Below are 21854 nucleotides of genomic sequence, written 5' to 3' on the forward strand. Positions count from 1 at the left end.
GTAACATGGATGACATGAGTGTTAGAATTAGTAATTTACTGCTAGTGCTCACATGCACTCATACTCTGGCCAGCTGTTACTATGTATAGACTTATAGGGGCTTATTTTTTATGCTGTGTAAAATTAAATGCACTTAAACATATTAAGACATATCAAGAAGTTAACTAGTTGACTTATGTAAAATCCCAAATACAAGACAGTTTAAAAAAGAAATTATTTTAAAAATACTGCAAAAGAAATAAAGAATTGTATAAGTTGTTAGTAATCCTAATTTTTCACATTACAGTTACAAAACTAGTGTTCTGCTTCCTAAGTTCATATGGTGTATAACAGATCAGTTATGTTTGCTGAACTTGGCAGCTAGTTTGAGCTTTACACCTGGTCAGTTTGGTATTCAGAGTATACATCAGAAAGATTTTCAGAGAAGCTGTGGAAAATCTCCTGGTGCTCCTGGTTTTCAATACAGATGATTTCAAATCGGCAGTGCCGGAACTCAACTGCAAAGGTGCCAAAGTATGCCAAGAAACACATGACAAGAACCCACTGGACACGTGGGGCATAAATAAAGGTTCTGTGACATGAAGATGAAATCTGACCAATTTAAAAGTTAAGGGAACACAAAAAAAACAAAGCTAAAAAATAATTTAATCCTAAAAAAAAAAACAGTTTTTTTATTCCTGCATGTATGTTGTTGTTGATTATAGACGTATGGCTTGAAAGAAAACTAATGCCTACAAAAGAATGTGGCTAAAAATGCCATATTTTATGTACTTGCAACAATCACATGCTCGGTTAGTTCTGAGCAGCTGTTGAGAAGCTAAGCTTAGGGGTTTTAGGGGTCAAAAAGAAAATTAGGTTGTCCGGTAATATAAGCTGATGCTGTAAGGCTGATTATTAAATTCTGATGCAAATTCTATTGGTTCTGTGCTGCTATGTAGTCATTAATTATTAATCAACCTTATATTGTGACATTTATATTCTATGTGTACTTTATATTTTGAGACGGTCCCTAAACTAACTGACAGCAGCACAGAGCAAGTGCAGTGAATCAACAGAAAGAAAGATGGGGGGCTAATGAGGGGAATCTTCACAGGTACAGATCTTCCCTGCTAACAGGCTGTGGTTGCCTTGGGCTAGTAGAGAAGCCCAAAACACAATGTACAACATTTCTAGCCTAATTATTTAGTTAAGCTTTAGTTCTCCTTGAAGGAACAATAACACTTTAAAGGGGTTGTTCACCCTTCAAACACTTAAAACATTTTTTTCAGTTCAGTTGTTTTCAAATTATTGACAAGAAAAATACTTTTTTGCTTTCCAATTGTTTTGGAACGATCTTTGGGGCATTTTTTATAAATGTATCATCGAAAAATGTAAATTTAGAACAGTTGGAGATTCCCCACCCTCCCAGAGCTGCTTTAGACATACGAAGATAAAAAATAAAACTTTACACTTCAATGGTAACATATAGAAAATAGAATGTAATTGCAAAACGTCTTTATTTCCGGTGAACTATACAAAACCAACTGAATTGAAAAAAGTGTTGGAAGGTGAAGGTTAAGGGTTTTATCAAATAAACTGTTATGCAGGCTGTAACCTCTAAATAAATTAAATGTTGTGATTGGGCCGCTACTTTCACTGGTGGGGTAGTAAAAAGGATGGATATATCTAAAATGAGTCATAATTGATGCCTTTTATATTTTAAATATACCGTAGAAAAAAACAGGAAGGAAAGAGGTGTAAAAACATCTGATTTTAAGTGTTTTGTTCAACCAGGCACTTGGATTCTGCTGAATTTTAATCCTGCAAAAAAGGCCACATCCTGGATTCAAAGCATACCTAGAACATTGTGCAAGTTGGGGAACAGGGCAAGAGATACTCATCAGAGAAGTACCAAGGAAAATACACTTAGGGGGTTATTTATCAAAGTCCGAATTTATCTCAATATTTTCTGATACAAACTCAGATCAAATCCGCTCTGTTTTTTGTGGTTATTTATTATTAAATTTTCCTGAAAATTTGCTTTGCGGGATAAAATCAGATTTTCATGATTTTTTCTAATTTTTCATCCGATTTTCACTATTTTTTAGGATTTTTTCATCAGATTTTCAAGATCTGTTTGATTTTTCACCTGAAAACTCCGATGTTGCCCCAAAAATTTAGAAAACTTCAGGGAATTGCACAAAACCCAGCGCACATCAAAAAATCATTGGGACTTCTCCCATTGACTTGTATGCAACCTCGACAGGTCTGAAATGCCGGATTTTCTGATTCTGACTTTTTCATCCTCTGGGTTTAATAAATTCCTGAAAAATTCATGACTTTTTGAAAGTCTGATTTTCAAAAAAAAGAAAAACACGAATTTTTCATGATTTTTGCATTCATTGTTTAGTAAATAACCCCCTTAGTATGGAGGGCAGCTAAAGAACACATGCATGGTTGGAAAGTGGCTTATAGATTCATGGAACAAGGGAGAAGATGATGAGGTGCATGGTAGAGGGTTAAAACGATACTGACACATTCCTATAAAAATCATAGGAACATGTCAGTATACTGTTTGTGCTGCACCTGGAATATTTTCCCTCAAAGCTGCCCCCCAGCCCCGCGCACATGCACTGACCCGACCCTCCGACACTGTTGAAAGACATTCTTTGTAGTTTCAGTGACACTGGGCTGGGGGCGGCACGGTCCTTCCATAGGCTAATTACGAATCAAAACAGGACTTCAGCCTATGGAATCATCAATATGCCCCCAGCTCAGCGTCACGGAAGCAACACAGAAGATCCGTTAGAATTGTGAGCTGTCGACTGCGCAAAGGTGCGAACGGCTGGGGCGGCTTTGAAGCAAAATATTCCGGGTGCAGGCTGCAGCACATACTTCATACTGAAACGTTCCTATGATTTGTATAGGAACGTGTCAGCATCGCTTTAAGAAGTGTTTAAGTCATTATCTCTTTTTCTTAGAGCTGGTGCTTATAAAAGTGTAAATACACTACAAGACAGTTTACCCATTCTCCCCCTTTTTGTCTTAGAATATCTAATTCTTATCCCTCTTCTGTGTATCTATAAATTCTTTATCCAATTGTAATGACTGTAATATTTCTTCATAACTAAAACTATCAATAAAAAACTTACATAATCACTTAATCAAAATGATAGTTCCTATTAAAACTGTATGTTATGGTGTTTTGACGTTGGTAAAATTAAATCTCTCTTATACCTCATGTATTCCTATTTACATACCAGTGCCATAAGGTTCTGTTTCCCTGTATTCATTTTGCATGAGCACATTTTGCTCACTTTCTTGTTAAAGTTAAGTATATATTAATTGGCAGGTTGCCTAGCATACATTAATTTCTTAGGAAATATAGCTTTGAGCTAATATTTTTTTTATAGTTCTGTGCAAAATATTGTGAGTAACCCAATGCATTTACTATTCTAATCAAAGAAAAATAAAAGGAACCCAATGTTTTTTTTGTCACCCACTGATTCAAACACAATTGAATAATGGCATTGTTATTTAAGAAATACATGCTAATGATAGTGAACCAACAGCAATCTTTGGCACTTCAGCTGTTGCAAAACAACAACTCCCTGAAAACAGGACAGGGAGATCTTGGTAGATGTAGTTCTGCAACAGCTGTTGCAGAACTACATCTACCAAGATCTCCCTGTCCTGTTTTCAGGGAGTTGTTGTTTTGCAACAGCTGAAGTGCCAAAGATTGCCTATAACTAATGTAATAACTAGTTTCTATGCTAGACATAGGCTAAACACTATCACCACCAGGCATTGTGGTACTTTTAACAATAAAGGATACAAAGAATAACACAGAGAGTTATGGCAGCTGCTAATAAAACTCTGGATTCCAGCTTTTCTTCCTTCTTTTTTTTTATATTAATTTTAAAGGTTAATGTGGCCTGAATCCAGCAGGCTAGAGTTCCAAATCCAAAATCATGTATGTTCCAACGTTATGTATTTTCTCACTGTTTTTCAGCTTGAAAAGAAGAAAAATTATCTTCATCGGTATAATACAGTATATAGAGAGAAAGTGATATAGGTATGTCTTTTTTCTAGGGATGCACCGAATCCACTATTTTGGATTCGGCCGAACCCCCGAATCCTTCGTGAAAGATTCAGCCGAATACCAAACCGAATCTGAATCCTAATTAGCATATGCAAATTAGGGGTGGGAAGGGGAAACATTTTTTACTTCCTTGTTTTGAGACAAAAAGTCACGCGATTTCCCTCCCCGCCCCTAATTTGCATATGTAAATTAGGATTCTGTTCGGCCAGGGAGAAGGATTCGGCCAAATCCGAATCCGGTGCATCCCTACTTTTTTCAACTCAAATTACTATGTTGCTGTCCAGAATGACCTAGGGTTTCCCTGATAACAAATCTTTCTGTAATTTGGATCTTCATACCTTGGGGCAGATTCACTAAAGGGTGAATTGTCACCAGCGACTGATACGCACACATAGCATCACTTTGCCAGGCGTTAATTCGCTACCACTACACTTATTTACTAATATGCGAAGTTGCTCCCTGGGCACCGAACACTGGCGACTTTTCGCTAGCGTTACTTCGGCAGTGCAAGCATTTCATAGTGAAGATGCGCTAGTGTTCATTTGTGCCTAGTGAAACTTAGTTAGTGTTCTTGTGCTTAGGTCAATTTGCATACGGCAGATAATTTATAGTTGTATGGAGGTCTTTATTTAAATGTTGGTGCAAATGCTTGAAGTTACCACTTTTTATTACAAATGTCCAGGGAACTTTAATAAAGACAAGAGAATGTTTATAATGCCCTACACATGAGCCCACTGTAAAATAAATGTTCCATGTGTTAGGAAACATCTGGAGAAAACCGGTTACCCAAAAAAAGTTTGTTAGGACTTTTGCAGACAATCCCGCTTAATAAAAGGAAAAGTCGCCAGTGTTTTTTGAACTTGAATGCGTTTTCGACACACAGGATATGATGTAAGTGACAGAAGCTTGAGGAAGATCTAGCTTCTTTTAAGCACTTTGCCCGGTCTGAGGTGGTGAAGTCAAATCTTTTTTCCTTTTTTTTTAAGCTGAAAAACAGTGAGCAAATATATAACGTTGGAACATCCATGACTTTTGGATTTGGAACTCTAGCCTGCTGGATTGAGGCCGCATTAACCTTTAAAATTAATATAAAAAAAAGAAGGAAGAAAAGAGGTAAGGTTCAGTAAAATCCGCATTTTGCTGAAGTTGCGGAGTAACGTCCATTCGCCAGAGTGAAAAGTCGCCTGGTAGAGTGCGAACGAACACTAGCGACAGTCTCTTTCACTAGCAAATTGACGCCTGCGCCTGTTAGTGAATTGGCGATGTCCCTGTGGATGTGATTTCTGGCGAAAAGTCGCTATCGTTAGCCACTTCGCCCTTTAGTAAATCTGCCCCTTAAGTCTACTAGAAAATCATGTAAACATTAAATAAACCCAATAGGCTGGTTTTGCTTCCCATAAGGATTAATTATATCTCACTTAGGATCAAGTATAAGGTACTGTTTTATCATTACAGAGAAAAAGAAAATCATTTAAACATTTTTTAATTATTTGATTAAAAGGATGGTTCTCCTTTAAGTTAACTTTCAGTATGTTCTAGAATGGCCAATTCTAAGCAGTTTTTAATTAGCCTTCATTATTTATTTTTCATAGTTTTTGAATTATTTGCTTTCTTTCTTTTTTTTCTTTATTTTCTTTATTTGTTTCTTCTTCTGACTCTTTCCAGCTTTCAATTGAGTGTCACTGGCCCCATCTAAAAACAAATGCTCTGTAAGGCTATAAATGTATTGTTGTTGCTACTTTTTATTACTCATCTTTCTCTTCAGGCCCTCTTCTATTCATATTCCAGTCTCTTAAACAAATCAGTGCATGGTTGCTAGGGTAATTTGGACCCTAACAACCTGGCTGCTGAAACTGCAAACTTATGATGAGCTGAATAAAAAGCTTAATAACTTAAACAATAAAAAGAAATAAAAAGAAAATAAAAAAAAGCAAATAATAAAATAGAAAACAAAATGCAAATTGTTTCAGAATATCCCTCTCTACATCATACTAAAAGTTAACACCAAGGTGAACACCACCTTTATAATGGAGTCTATGGGACTCTGGTTTGCTCAAAGATAAACTCCACACAAATTTTTTTCAAGATGAAACAAAATGTAATTTTAATCAACTATCAACTTAGATGAATTAAAAATGTACAATCATTTTAAAGTTATTTGTAATATATATATATATATATATATATATATATATATATATATATATATATATATAGGCTCTCCTCCTACCACAACTTCAGTTCTCTTCTGCTTGAAGGGTCAGAACCAATTTAAAGAATTTAGAAAACAGAAACCACGTCTTATTGCTTATTTTCCCATGTACTAAACATAGCACAAGGCAACAAGGCCCCTCACACTGAGATAAGGATTTATTGCTTTTGGCTTTAACTGTATGAAGCACAGTACAGCAATCACAATAGCTGGAATAGTAAGAAAAATAATTGATGCCACCAAGAAAATGTTCATGATTTTTGTTCTAATATTTTATGTTAAAAAAGGAGAAAAACTCTGTCGTAAAGGAGGCAGCAAGCATTTTATTACAAATGGTTAGGCCTATTTTCATGTATATTATTATATAGTAAGTAAAATGTGTTTATTGGGTTAATAGCATCTACATAGAGTAATACTAACATTTCTGATGAACAAACATAGGGTTGGTTTAAGAAACCAAGTTTTCCTATAGAAATTAACTCAGTATTCATATGTAAGTCACCAGTATCAAAGGCATTTCTAAAATCTGACTTTTTATTTGAATCTATGGGGCAAATTCACTAAGATGCGAAGTTGCGCCAGGCGCAACTTCGCCGCACTTCGCCAGGCGTAGTTTCGCCAGCGCTTCGCAAATTCACTAAAATCCGAAGTTGCGCACAGGGGTAGCGTAAGGTTGTGGAGTTGCGCTAGCGAAGGCTAATTTGCATACGGCGCGAAATTCAAATTTCAATGGAGGAACACGTATCTGCACTACAAATGCCTAGAAAACCTTCAAATCTGCAAATAAAAATTTTATTTTGCCCTACACATGTGCCCACTGTCTAGGTAAGTTGCCATGAGTCAGGAAATGTAGGGGGGAGGAAGGGGAGCCCCAAAAAAATTTCGATCTTTTTCAGCCTATCAGCCATCATGTAGAAAACACGCCAGCGTTTTTTGGGACTTAGAAAAAATTTTGACTTTTTTTGAAACAATCCCTATCTACTCTATTGCGCTTCGCCAGGTCTGAGGTGGCGAAGGAAGTCTAGCGTAAAAGGTAGCGTTCACTACACTGCACAAGTTAGTGAATTTGCGTAGTTTCGTCGCTAGCGAAGATTCGCCTGGCGTAAGGTTGCGAAGTAACACTAGCGAAACTACGCCAGCGTTCGTTAGTGAATTTGCGCAGTAGCGAAAATGCCAAATGCTAGCGAATTAACGCTAGCGTTCGTCGCTTCGCGCGTTAGTGAATTTGCCCCTATGTGTCTTGTTCTAGGTAAGTCCTTACAATAAAAGTAGATATCCAACTATAAAAGAGTCCTTTATGTATCCGTCCGTGTGAATGTGCTTCTCTACGCGCTGCAATCCCCGTGCTGGAGTGCCAAAGGTTACTAATACAAAAAGAGGTAGCCGGAGAGCACTTGTTTCTTTAGTTAAAAGGTCATTTCTTTATTTGCAGACATTTACTGCACAACATGTTTCGGCTACACAGGCCTTCATCAGGTGCATAAAATCAACTTACACAGCAAGCTATTTGACCCCTCACCTCACCAACAACTGCATACCCGCTCCACAGTGTGGCCAGGTTAATACAGACATATTAGAAATAATAGTACTGCCATCTTGTGGCCTACTAGTAATTAGCACCAACAAAAGTTGCAATTGTTTTGTAGCGATGGTGATACATATTGACACAATATATGCAGAAGTTTGAAACAGTAACAAGGTATTGTCCTACCAGTGTCAAGCCATTCTCAGTATTACAGTGTATGTTATTCCAAAGTATATCTGTAAGAAAAAATGGAATTTCAATTATACATAACCATTATAGAAAGCATTTATAGCTCATAGCTTCGTTCATTCCCCTTGGTTCAACTGTATTCATTCTATCTATCCATCTTGCCTCAGTTTGTAGTAGTAAGCGTTTTCTATCTCCCCCTCTTTGGGGTAACTGAACCTTCTCTAAAACCAGCCACCTTCATGTTGCAGGATTGTGCTTATGCAAATAAAAATGTTTACCGACAGGTGTATGAGTTTTTTTATTCTCTGGATCATAATTGGAAATAGAGTACTTATGTTCACTGATCCTAATTTTTATTTGTCTCGATGTTTGCCCAATGTACATTTTCCCACAGGGGCATTTAAGGGCATAGATCACTGACTCAGTATTACAAGTAGGATAAGCTTTTATGGGGATCTTGTAACCCTTCAATGGGTGCGTTATACTGTCACCCTTGATTATGGAACTACAGCACCCACAACCCAAGCAGGGGAACGTGCCAAACTGAGGAACGCTTAAAAATCTTGTTTTATTCTCTGTCTCATAGATGTCAGTCTTTACCAGCTTGTCTGCCAAATTTCTCCCTTTCTTATAGGAAAATAGTGGGATCGCTTTACAATGTTTGCCAACCACAGGATCCCTTTGTAAAATGGACCAATGTTGCAAAATTAATTTTTCAAGTTTTTTGCAAAGTGGTCCAAATTGCCTCACAAATGGAATTCTTTGATCAACAGCCAATGCGTCCTTTGTCTTCCTTAGAAGACTTGTTCTATCTCGTTATAGGACCTTATCTCTTACTATACACAATGAGTTATAGTCATAACCCTTTTCCACAAATTTATTTATCAGTTTATTCGCACTACTCAGGTAGCGTTCATCACTAGAGGATATACGTCTCACCCTCAGGAACTGGCCCTTCGGAATGCCTTTAATAGTATTCAGCATATGGTAACTGTCAGGGCGTAAAATGTTGTTCCGTTCAGCAGGTTTGAAATACAGGTTTGTTCATATTTTCGCATCTACATTCAAGACCTCCACATCTAAATAGTGGATGCTAGATTTGTTGTACTCTGCTGTAAATTTTATGGAACCATGGTGTGTATTGATATATTCAATGAACTGTTGTAGTTCAACATCACCCTTTTTCCATATAATGAAAATGTCATCCACATATCGAAAATAGCAATGTATGCAATCTGTGAATAGTGGATTATGCAATATCAATTTATGTTCCAGGGCCGCCATGAAGATGTTGGCATAGCTGGGCGCTAAATTACTACCCATGGCGGTCCCTTGTACTTGTATGAAGAATTCCTTGCCAAACCTGAAGTAATTATATTTTAGAACAATGGTCAGTAGTTCCAATAGAAAAAATATCATGGAATGTGTAGTCTTAGTCTGAAGAAGTGCCTCCTCTACATAACGTATCCCCTCCTCATGGGGAATTGATGTATACAAAGACTGGACATCAATGCTACATAGTAACCAGTCTGGGGACAATTGGCCAATGTCTTCTAGTCTACATAAAAAGTCCGTCGTGTCACGCAGACACTGTGGGATTTTTTTAACAATTTGCTGTAAGTATACATCAACAAATTGAGAGAGGGGCTGTAACACTGAGCCTACCCCCGACACTATCGGTCTGCCAGGTGGGTGTTCCAAATTCTTGTGAACCTTGGGTAAAAGGTATAGTACCGGGATTTTTGGATGTGTAACAGTCCGAAATTCAACATTCTTTTTAGTAATTATACCGGTGTCAAAAGCAGAATTTACACATAAATCAATTTTTCGTTTTATATCCCAAGTTGGATCATTTTGTACTAATCTATAATGGGTCTCATCCTGTAATTGGGATTGTGCTTCTGCTACATAGGCATCTTTATCCAAAATAACCGTAGCACCCCCTTATCCGCTTTCTTAATAATGATGTTCTTATTATCACGGAGGGAATTAATGGCTGTTCTGTCCTGTTTTGTAATGTTTTGCCTCATTTCGCTAAGATCAAAACCATCCCACAATTTTTCTGCCTAAGGAAGACAAAGGACGCATTGGCTGTTGATCAAAGAATTCCATTTGTGAGCCAATTTGGACCACTTAGCAAAAAACTTGAAAAATTAATTTTGCAACATTGGTCCATTTTACAAAGGGACCCTGTGGTTGGCAAACATTGTAAAGCGGTCCCACTATTTTCCTATAAGAAAGGGAGAAATTTGGCAGACAAGCTGGAAAAGACTGACATCTATGAGACAGAGAATAAAACAAGATTTTTAAGCGTTCCTAAGTTTTGCACGTTCCCCTGCTTGGGTTGTGGGTGCTGTAGTTCCATAATCAAGGGTGACAGTATAATGCACTCAATGAAGGGTTATAAGATCCCCATAAAAGCTTATCATACTTGTAATACTGAGTCAGTGATCTATGCCCTTAAATGCCCCTGTGGGAAAATGTACATTGGGCAAACATCGAGACAAATAAAAATTAGGATCAGGGAACATAAGTACTCTATTTCCAATTATGATCCAGAGAATAAAAAAACTCATACACCTGTCGGTAAACATTTTTATTTGCATAAGCACAATCCTGCAACATGAAGGTGGCTGGTTTAAGAGAAGGTTCAGTTACCCCAAAGAGGGGGAGATAGAAAACGCTTACTACTACAAACTGAGGCAAGATGGATAGATAGAATGAATACAGTTGAACCAAGGGGAATGAACGAAGCTATGAGCTATAAATGCTTTCTATAATGGTTATGTATAATTTAAATTCCATTTTTTCTTACAGATATACTTTGGAATAACATACACTGTAATACTGAAAATGGCTTGACACTGGTAGGACAATACCTTGTTACTGTTTCAAACTTCTGCATATATTGTGTCAATATGTATCACCATCGCTACAAAACAATTGCAACTTTTGTTGGTGCTAATTACTAGTAGGCCACAAGATGGCAGTACTATTATTTCTAATATGTCTGTATTAACCTGGCCACACTGTGGAGCGGGTATGCAGTTGTTGGTGAGGTGAGGGGTCAAATAGCTTGCTGTGTCAGTTGATTTTATGCACCTGATGAAGGCCTGTGTAGCCGAAACATGTTGTGCAGTAAATGTCTGCAAATAAAGTAATGACCTTTTAACTAAAGAAACAAGTGCTCTCCGGCTACCTCTTTTTGCCTTACAATAAAAGATCTACTTGTTTGGCAAGGTTGCCAAATGAGCAGATGTTTCCCCTGATATGCCCACCTAAGATGGATGATATCAGGCTAATCTAGAGCCCTAGAGCCAAACAATCATGTTACAAGAGTTGTAATACAAGCTGTCGTATGAGACAATGAGGTCCTCTACCCAACAGTTAAATCAAACCTCCCTGATCGACATCTGGCAGATTTTCAAATCTGAAAATCCGGCATCTCAGACCTGTCGAGGTTGTATTTTATAATGGCATTTTGTAGTTTTCTACCAGCAGAAAGAAACAGTGAGCAGGCTAAACAGCACAAGAAGGATTGTATTTGTTTATTGGAAGAATGCCACCACATCTATTTTCTGTCATTTACAGCCATATTACAAACCAGATTGTACAACTGCTATTTTTATGCTAAATTAAATAACTTCAAGCTTTTCCTACCTACCTAGAAATGCTGCCATGTTCATGGCTTGGCTAAACACACAGCTTTCAGGGGGCTCATCACCTGCAACACTATAAAACATAAAGCAAATCATTATAGTTTCAACATTAGAAATATATTACACTTATTTACCTTATATATGGTGGTCTTTTTGTGGGTGGTTTGCTATAAGAAATCAAGGATGGTACAATCAAGGTTAAAAATTAGAACATGTGCATTTACTGTATTTCATAAAATATAAAAATGTGATTACCTGTCTAGGCTTAAAGAAAAAAATTTGTTGTCTTCTATGGCAATAAAATATCTATTTAAGAAAAATGGTTTTTAGATTTTCACAATAACATAAGAATATGTGACATATAAATTATGATCTTCTGACAATCAGCCCATATGCAGTCAGGGGCCATTCTCACTACCCTGCAGCCTGAGGTGGCTTCTGCTCTGCTGCCCCTCTCCCCCCACGCTCACCTTTCCAGGGACGTCCGGTCGGGTCAAGTGGGCTCCACAATGCTAATGCAGAGAGTGCAATTGTGCTCTCTTGCACTAGAAGAGCTAAATTTTGAGGAAGTCCTATCTACTCTATTGCACTTCTCCTGGTCTTAGGTGGCGAAGGCAAGTCTGACGCAAGAGGTAACGTTCAGTAAAATGCGCATCTTAGTGAATTTGCAGAGTTACATCCATTTGCCAGAGCGAAAATACGCCTGGCGTTTGAATGCAAAGTAACGTTAGAGTCTATTTTCTTCGCTAGAGAAGTAACGACAGCGCCTATTAGTAAATTGGCGAAGTCCCGAAATGATATCACTTCGCCCTTTAGTAAATTTGCCCCTAAGAATTATAGAAGAAATAGACCCCCAAAGTTTCCCCCCCTTTCCCTCTTTCCTCCAGGCCCTCCCATGACCGTGGGGTCTGCTTACTTTATAGTTAAGTCAGTGAAGGTATGAGAAATAGGATTTTATTTCAGAATTATAAGAGAAACCTGTTATATCTCGTACATTGGAAATATACTATGCAGTACTCTTTAGCTATTCTATTCAATATAAAATAATGATATGATTCTAATTTTCCTTTAAAGGACAAGGAAAGTCTAAAATAGAATAAGGCTAGAAATGCTGTGTTTTGTATACTAAACATAAGCATGCACCACAAAGCCTAATCAAACAAAATGATTTATGCTTTCAAAGTTGGCCACAGGGGGCTGTCATCTTGTAACTTTGTTAAACACATTTGCCTGACCCTGCACATGCTCAGTGTGGTCTGGGCTGCTTAGGGATCTTCATAAATAAAGCTGTTTGAATTCTGCATGGCTGCTAAGTAAGGCGGAGGCTCCCCCTGCTGTTCATAAGTATGATTGTTTTTCTGCTCAGCAGTTAGGGACCATCTGACAATTCCTATCCACAGCAGTAAATGAAGGGAAAATTTCACTGCATACAGTCAGGTTTCTTATAAAAACGGTACACATTTTTTAATTAAAGTATATTGGAGATCGGTTTATTTTTCCTTAAAGAAAGTAAAAATGGGATTTTATTTTCCTTGTCCTTTAAGTTAAGTGGGAGAATAACCATTTTGTACATAATAGAATGTCCTACCGTGTTGTCTTTCACAATCCCACTTTTCAAATTATTCATGCATTCACTTATTTCTGCAAAAAGGTTTTCAACACATAATTTTCAATGAGTTGATCTACTTTCAAAAACATATAAAAAAATGTTTTAAAAATTCTCATTTGAATTTGTGAATTTTAGCACAAACGTAAAAACTTAAATTTGAACATTGATAAATTTTCCCCATAGTGTGCTTCCGTCATTATTTATTTTTGTACAGTTTTGTGATTATTTGCCTTCTTCTTCTGACTCTTTCCAGCTTTCAATTGAGTGTCACTGACCCCATCTTAAAACAAATGCTCTGTAAGGCTACAAATGTATTGTAGTTGCTACTATTTATTAATCATCTTTCTAGTCAGGCCCTCTTCTATATATATTCCAGTCTCTTATTCAAACCAATGTTTAGTTGCTAGGGTAATTTTATCCCTAGCAACTAGATTGCTGAAACTGCAAACTGGAGATCTGCTGAATAAAAAAAACACAAATAATAAAAACAATTGCAGATCGTCTCAGAATATCACTCCTTACATCATACTAAAAGTTAACTCAAAGGTGAACAACCCCCCTAACACAAAGTTACAAATTCCTATCATTTGTGGCCTGCGTGTATACATCAAAGGGATTAAGAAAAGTTTTAAGGGATTATTCCATTTATTTCTCATGTTCACAATAAACTATAATTTTTTGGGCAAGGTTAGCCTAAAAGTGAAAATTTAAACCTGTTTATAGTAACAAAAACATTGTCTAGAAGTTAAATTCCAAAAGTGCATAGTGTGACTTGGCCAACTTATTTTTATCAAATTACTTTTCAATAGTGATGGGCGAAATAAATTTCGGATTTCTGCGTTTCGCCACCGGCAAATAAATTCTTGAAACTCCTGCGAAAATACGCCTGCGTCAAAAATTTTTGGACGAGCATCCAAAAAGTTGCTCACGTCAAAATCAACACTATTTGGACACCCTATGGGGTATATTTACCAAAGAGTGAAGTTAATAGTGAAGTTCCGCCACTAGAGTGAAATTCCGCCACTTCCCATTAATTTCTATGGGGTTTTTAAAGGCGTATTTATTAACCCTTTCCCTGCCAGCCGTTTTGTCCTAGATGCGAACATCTACTGCCAAGCAGTTTTTAGATATTTTGCACTCTTTCACTTTAAGGGCCTTTCCTGGGGTGGTCTTTTAGTTAACCCAGGAAAACAATATATTGTTTTTTTCAGGACAACCTGAACTTTCACAATATGCAAGAATTTTGGTGTAATTCTACTTCTCTAAAAAAATATTGGATTCTAAGTGTCAAATAAAATGAAAAAAATCATGTTGCACGAAGAACAATCACATATATCAGAAACATCATTCATTTTACGTACGAGAACACAGCTGATTTAGAAAGGTCTATGTCTCCTGAACGCGACAATACCAAATATATATAGTTTTATGGAGATTTCTCACTTGTATAGCTCAAAATCTACAAGCAGTACACAACCAAATTTCCAAAGCAACACTCCCCAAACGGCATACTTTTGATTTCAAGGCCAAACATTCCACTAACAGTAGGTTTACCCAAGAAAACTACCCATTACTAGAAAGAACAGATTCTGGTGAATCAAAAATGGGTAGAAATATCTTTGTACTCCAAACCACCAAGTTGCAATTGTTTCCTAAAGTTATAGTGTTTTATAGAAATTGGTGAATTTTTTGAAAAATGACCTCAAAGCTTCCACTCTACAGCAACATATCTCCCACACATCATTAGGTATCAATGTAAAACACCCCAAATATAAAATCCTGGGTCCACTGAACAGTTTGATGCCCAATATGAATAGATGTACCCAAGCACGTGGCATAGGAGGCCCCAAAAGGAAGACCCCCCGTTTGTTCTGTAATTTCAGATACTGCAAAATCAACACATTTACATCGTTTTGGGGGGCGGCAAAGGTAGAAAACAGTACGTTCACCCCAGAAAACCATATATTTTCGGAAAGTACACATTCCCCTGAATCTAAATTGGGTATGCATGTCTTTCTACGCCAAAGTACCAAGCCGCAAATCATTCCTAAATTTGGTGATTTTGGGGACATTTCCAAAAATGACTTCAAAATTTCGACCCTGCAGCATCGTATTACCCACATACTTTTAGGTATCAAGACAAATCACCCCAAATATGAAAGCCTGGGGTCCTCTGAACAGTTTGATGCCCAATATGTATAGGTGTACCCAAGCACGTGGCGTATAGGGGCCCCAAAACGAAGACCCCCATATGGTCTGTCATTTCAGGTACTGCAAAATCAACACATTTACATTGTTTTGAGGGGGGCAAATGTAGAAAAAAGTAAGTTCACCCCAGAAAACCATATATTTTCGGAAAGTACACATTCCCACGGATCTAAATTGGGTATGCATGTCTTTGTACTCCAAAGTACCAAGCCGCAAACCATTCCTAAATTTGGTGATTTTGGGGACATTTCCAAAAATGACTTCAAAATTTCGACCCTGCAGCATTGTATTACCCACATACTTTTAGGTATCAAGACAAATCACCCCAAATATGAAAGCCTGGGGTCCTCTGAACAGTTTGATGCCCAATATGTATAGGTGTACCCAAGCATGTGGCATATAGGGGCCCTAAAAGGAAGACCCCCATATAGTCTGACATTTCAGGTACTGCAAAATCAACACATTTACATTGTTTTGGGGGGGCAAAAGTAGAAAACAGTAAGTTCACCCCAGAAAACCATATATTTTCGGAAAGTACACATTCCCACGAATTCAAATTGGGTATGCATGTCTTTCTACGCCAAAGTACCAAGCCGCAAATCATTCCTAAATTTGGTGATTTTGGTGACATTTCCAAAAATCACCTCAAAATATCTACCCTGCAGCATCGTATTACCCACATACTTTTAGGTATCAAGAGAAATCACCCCAAATATGAAAGCCTAGGGTCCTCTGAACAGTTTGATGCCCGATATGTATAGGTGTACCCAAGCACGTGGCATACAGGGGCCCCAAAAGGAAGACCCCCATATAGTCTGTCATTTCAGGTACTGCAAAATCAACACATTTACATCGTTAGGGGGGGGGCAAAAGTAGAAAACAGTAAGTTCACCCCAGAAAACCATATATTTTCGGAAAGTACACATTCCAACGAATCCAAATTGGGTATGCATGTCTTTCTACGCCAAAGTACCAAGCCGCAAACCATTCCTAAATTTGGTGCTTTAGGTGACATTTCCAAAAATCACCTCAAAATATCTACCCTGCAGCATCGTATTACCCACATACTTTTAGGTATCAAGACAAATCACCCCAAATATGAAAGCCTAGGGTCCTCTGAACAGTTTGATGCCCGATATGTATAGGTGTACCCAAGCACGTGGCATACAGGGGCCCCAAAAGGAAGACCCCCATATAGTCTGTCATTTCAGGTACTGCAAAATCAACACATTTACATCGATTTGGGGGGGGCAAAAGTAGAAAACAGTAAGTTCACCCCAGAAAACCATATATTTTCGGAAAGTACACATTCCAACGAATCCAAATTGGGTATGCATGTCTTTCTACGCCAAAGTACCAAGCCGCAAATCATTCCTAAATTTGGTGATTTAGGTGACATTTCCAAAAATCACCTCAAAATATCTACCCTGCAGCATCTTATTACACACATACTTTTAGGTATCAAGACAAATCACCCCAAATATGAAAGCCTAGGGTCCTCTGAACAGTTTGATGCCCAATATGTATAGGTGCACCCAAGCATGTGGCATATAGGGGCCCTAAAATGAAGACCCCCATATAGTCTGTCATTTCAGGTACTGCAAAATCAACACATTTACATCGATTTGGGGGGGGCAAAAGTAGAAAACAGTAAGTTCACCCCAGAAAACCATATATTTTCGGAAAGTACACATTCCAACGAATCCAAATTGGGTATGCATATCTTTCTACGCCAAAGTACCAAGCCGCAAATCATTCCTAAATTTGGTGATTTAGGTGACATTTCCAAAAATCACCTCAAAATATCTACCCTGCAGCATCGTATTACACACATACTTTTAGGTATCAAGACAAATCACCCCAAATATGAAAGCCTAGGGTCCTCTGAACAGTTTGATGCCCAATATGTATAGGTGTACCCAAGCATGTGGCATATAGGGGCCCTAAAATGAAGACCCCCATATAGTCTGTCATTTCAGGTACTGCAAAATCAACACATTTACATCGATTTGGGGGGGGCAAAAGTAGAAAACAGTAAGTTCACCCCAGAAAACCATATATTTTCGGAAAGTACACATTCCAACGAATCCAAATTGGGTATGCATGTCTTTCTACGCCAAAGTACCAAGCCGCAAATCATTCCTAAATTTGGTGATTTAGGTGACATTTCCAAAAATCACCTCAAAATATCTACTCTGCAGCATCGTATTACCCACATACTTTTAGGTATCAAGAGAAATCATCCCAAATATGAAAGCCTAGGGTCCTCTGAACAGTTTGATGCCCAATATGTATAGGTGTACCCAAGCACGTGGCATATAGGGGCCCTAAAAGGAAGACCCCCCCTTGTATGTTCTGTCATTTCAGGTACTGCAAAATCAACACATTTACATCGTTTTGGGGGGGGGCAAAGGTAGCAAAAAGTAAGTTCACCCCAGAAAACCATATATTTTCGGAAAGTACACATTCCCACGAATCTAAATTGGGTATGCATGTCTTTCTACTACAAAGTACCAAGCCGCAAACCATTCCTAAATTTGGTGATTTTGGGGACATTTCCAAAAATGACTTCAAAATTTCGACCCTGCAGCATCGTATTACCCACATACTTTTAGGTATCAAGACAAATCACCCCAAATATGAAAGCCTGGGGTCCTCTGAACAGTTTGATGCCCAATATGTATAGGTGTACCCAAGCACGTGGCGTATAGGGGCCCCAAAACGAAGACCCCCATATGGTCTGTCATTTCAGGTACTGCAAAATCAACACATTTACATTGTTTTGAGGGGGGCAAATGTAGAAAAAAGTAAGTTCACCCCAGAAAACCATATATTTTCGGAAAGTACACATTCCCACGGATCTAAATTGGGTATGCATGTCTTTGTACTCCAAAGTACCAAGCCGCAAACCATTCCTAAATTTGGTGATTTTGGGGACATTTCCAAAAATGACTTCAAAATTTCGACCCTGCAGCATCGTATTACCCACATACTTTTAGGTATCAAGACAAATCACCCCAAATATGAAAGCCTGGGGTCCTCTGAACAGTTTGATGCCCAATATGTATAGGTGTACCCAAGCACGTGGCGTATAGGGGCCCCAAAACGAAGACCCCCATATGGTCTGTCATTTCAGGTACTGCAAAATCAACACATTTACATTGTTTTGAGGGGGGAAAATGTAGAAAAAAGTAAGTTCACCCCAGAAAACCATATATTTTCGGAAAGTACACATTCCCACGGATCTAAATTGGGTATGCATGTCTTTGTACTCCAAAGTACCAAGCCGCAAACCATTCCTAAATTTGGTGATTTGGGGGACATTTCCAAAAATGACTTCAAAATTTCGACCCTGCAGCATTGTGTTACCCACATACTTTTAGGTATCAAGACAAATCACCCCAAATATGAAAGCCTGGGGTCCTCTGAACAGTTTGATGCCCAATATGTATAGGTGTACCCAAGCACGTGGCGTATAGGGGCCCCAAAACAAAGACCCCCATATGGTCTGTCATTTCAGGTACTGCAAAATCAACACATTTACATTGTTTTGGGGGGGCAAAGGTAGAAAAAAGTGCGTTCACCCCATAAAACCATATATTTTTGGAAAGTACACATTCCTGCGAATCCAAATTGGGTATGCATGTCTTTGTACTCCAAAGTACCAAGTCGCAAGCCTTTCCTAAATTTGGCGATAAAAGCAACTGTTTTTACATTTCTGAAAATCGCCTAAAAATATTGCAATTGGCCGCATTTATCTCACCCAATTTCTTACATACAATTGTAAAACACCATAAATATTGATGCCAAGGGTCTACTGAACAGTTTGATGCCCAATATGCATAGATATACCAAGGCAGCTGGCATGTGCGGACCCCAAATAAAAATAGTGAATATGAGTTTTCTCCGCTGCCCATTCGCCTTCTGTGAACATAGACCCTTGACTTCATATTATTTGCCTCAAGACCCTCCTAACAGCAATGACCCCCCAAAACCATACATTTTTGGAAAGTACACATTCTGCCGATTCCAACAAAGATAACGACGTCTTTCTACACGAAACTACCAAACTGCAAAGCTTTTCTAAACATATAGGTTTTTACAACATTTCTGAAAATCGCCTAAAAATGTTGCAGTTTGCCGCATTTATCGGACACAATGTTTTACGTACAAAGAAAAATCTCTCTAAATATGGACGTCAGAGGTCTAATAAATAGTTTGATGCCCAATATGTATAGATTTACCAAAGTATGTGTTGTGTATGGACCCCAAATGAAAAACGTAACTATGAATTTTCACGCTAGCCAACTAAGCTGCAGAAAAGAGAACCCTAACTGTACGTTATGTGCCGTAAGACCCCCAAACTGTAAAAAGACCCCCAGAAACCCATATATTTTTGGAAAGCACATATTTTGGCGGATCAAACTAAGTAAAATCTATCTTTCTATACCAAAGCACCAAACAGCAAAACGATACTAAAGATACATAGGGAACAATAATGCAGGGATAAAATTGCAATAAAACCACAAAAATAGCGTAAATCAATGAAATAACAAAATAATTGTTCTGACAGCGTAATTAGTGGCCGAAATCGATTATCCAATAGTCACGCTGCCAAAATAACACGTTTTTAGGCAAAAAAAAACAAAAGATAACAGTATAATGAATTCGTAAAAAAAAAAAAAAACACCTGTTTGTGTATACATATTTGTGCACTAATAAAAGTTATCTGAGTGTGCAAATACATGTAAATAAGTGTAAATAAGTGTAAATAACTGTACAAAAGGGACCAAGTGTGCTAAAATTAAAAAAAAAAAATTTAAAAAAATTCCAATCTTTACTAAAATGCATAAATGTACTGTAAGTATGTGTAGGTGCAGGTAAGTGTGTAAAAAAACGTGCACTTACCGTTTTTGGAGCAGGAGAATCGCTGTCTTCTTTGGAGGAGTCCTGGCAGCGTGTCTGCAGAGTTGCTGCGCAGCAGGAAGTGCGTGGGCGGCTCTGCAGGCAGGAAGAAGGTGAGTGTAGTAGCAGACGCTCCATGCGATGCGTCTGCTACTTTGAAGTCGGATCTGCGACAATCGAGTCGCAGATCCGACTTGACAGCCCCCCAGCCTCGTTGCCTAGGGGGCTGTCTTCTCTCCCCACTCTCTGCGGAAGCGGCAAAAGCCGCCGAAGCAGAGAGAGCGCTCAGCTGCTAAAGAACGTACAATGTACGTTCTTGGCAGCCTGAGCATTTGCCTGCCAGCACGTACGCCGTACGTGCTTGGCAGGCAAAGGGTTAAAGGGTGAAAATTCACTTTCACCCATTGATAAATACACCTTTCAAAATCCCATAGAAATGAATGGAGAGCTGCGGAATTTCACTCTAGTGGTGGAACTTCACTCTTTGATAAATTTACCCCAATTGACTTTTGACAGTGGCTGTAAAATTGACACTAGCGACTTTTCAGACGTGCGTCCAACATTTACTTTTTCGCCGTTTCGCTTAGACGGAAAATTTGCGAAATTTGCGAAACGGCGAAAAAGTAAATGTTGGACGCAGAGAAATTCGGCCTATCACTACTTTTCAATGTGCATAACGTGATGCATTTATTTGGGGCATATTAAAATGAATCAGCTTGCCAGAATTAAGAGGGCGCACTCCTGGTGCAGAGCCCAGGCATGTCCTAGTGCTTTAGTGAAATAAAATAAATAATATTTAATTAAAATAGTATTTACTGGTTTTTAAATATGTATATACTTACACTATCCATAATCCAATTGCTGTGAACACAGCCATTACAAGAGGCAGGAACATCCATACACTGCATTTCTTTAAGTCCATCTTGGTTCTCTGAACAATACAAAAAAAAAAGTTTGATCTGTACATGGAATGCTGCCTGCTAACATGTGTCTATCCCTTCATGCATATTACAGGGTACATATTATAGGTACAGGTATAGGACCCATTATCCAGAAACCTGTTATCCAGGAAACTCAGGGATTATCTCCCATAGGGGCAAATTCACTAAGGCGCGAAGCGCCGAACGCTAGCGTTAATTCGCTAGCGTTTGGCATTTTCGCTACTGCGCAAATTCACTAACGAACGCTGGCGTAGTTTCGCTAGTGTTACTTCGCAACCTTACGCCAGGCGAATCTTCGCTAGCGACGAAACTATGCAAATTCACTAACTTGCGCAGTGTATCGAACGCTACCTTTTACGCTAGACTTCCTTCGCCACCTCAGACCTGGCGAAGCGCAATAGAGTAGATAGGGATTGTTTCAAAAAAAGTCAAAATTTTTTCTAAGTCCCAAAAAACGCTGGCGTGTTTTCTACATGATGGCTGATAGGCTGAAAAAGACCGTAAATTTTTTGGGGCTCCCCTTCC

General features: G+C 38.3%; 1 pseudogene; it reads right to left on the reverse strand.

The window, feature by feature from the left end:
* Positions 1 to 372: 372 nt before the first annotated feature.
* LOC121398435 lies at positions 373 to 21310 on the reverse strand (annotated as a pseudogene).
* Between the last annotated feature and the right edge of the window lie 544 nt (positions 21311 to 21854).

This window comes from Xenopus laevis, chromosome 1S (assembly GCF_017654675.1).
Source record: "Xenopus laevis strain J_2021 chromosome 1S, Xenopus_laevis_v10.1, whole genome shotgun sequence".
Classification (NCBI taxonomy): Eukaryota; Metazoa; Chordata; class Amphibia; order Anura; family Pipidae; genus Xenopus; species Xenopus laevis.